This window comes from Mandrillus leucophaeus, unplaced genomic scaffold (assembly GCF_000951045.1).
Source record: "Mandrillus leucophaeus isolate KB7577 unplaced genomic scaffold, Mleu.le_1.0 Scaffold5, whole genome shotgun sequence".
Lineage (NCBI taxonomy): Eukaryota > Metazoa > Chordata > Mammalia > Primates > Cercopithecidae > Mandrillus > Mandrillus leucophaeus.
In genome coordinates, this window is record NW_012105364.1 from 14,095,427 (window position 1) to 14,096,086 (window position 660).

The window sequence follows — 660 nt, forward strand, 5'->3', positions numbered from 1 at the left end:
TACAAAGACAGGGTACCCCACTCTTCTGCAGACTAGAGTGCAGTGGTGTCATCCTAACTCACTGCAGCCTTGAACTCCACCTTAGCCTGTGGAGTGGGGCCCGGCCGCGTCGTCACGGCGTGTCCGGCTGTTGGGGAGGGCGCAGGCGGGACCGGGGTCCCGAAGAGCCGCTGGCCGGGGTTCTCGGCCGCCGCCCCGGCATGGGCATCCCCGGGCTCCGCGGAGACGGGGCGGCGTCTGCACCTGGCGCTGGCTCTGGGCGCCCCGGCCTGGGGCGGGCACCTGGGTCGCGTCTTCCCCGGGTTGGCGGTGGCTCAAGCCCCCTGCAGCGTGTAGACTGAGAGCTCCGAGAGGCGGAGACGGAGTTGAGTGTTGCATTTCAACTCCATAGGGGGCCGTTTTGACTCACTTGTAAAGTTTTAGTGTCCCCTATACTAGAGGTACTTTTTGTTTTTTACAACCTATCCAGCCCTTTGATGTTCGGTGTCTTTTCTTTTTCTTCCCATTTGTTTGCTACTGCTCTCACAGCTCGGGACCACGGATGATTAGTGGCCCTAGATCTGAATATGTGAGTGACGGACTGGCAATTTGAGATTGAGAGCTCCAGCTGTTTTGCTTGTGGGAGGGGCGGTTTCCATCATCCTCTACCTTTTTTTTTTT

General features: G+C 58.6%; 1 protein-coding gene across 1 annotated transcript in view; it reads left to right on the forward strand.

The window, feature by feature from the left end:
• Positions 1-201: 201 nt before the first annotated feature.
• The window catches only part of FAM3C (family with sequence similarity 3, member C), a 52,726-nt gene continuing 52,267 nt past the window's right edge, over positions 202-660 (forward strand). The window contains exon 1 of the mRNA XM_011995972.1: positions 202-440. The gene's annotated coding sequence lies outside the window, so the exon portion shown is untranslated. The remainder of the gene's footprint in view (positions 441-660) is intronic.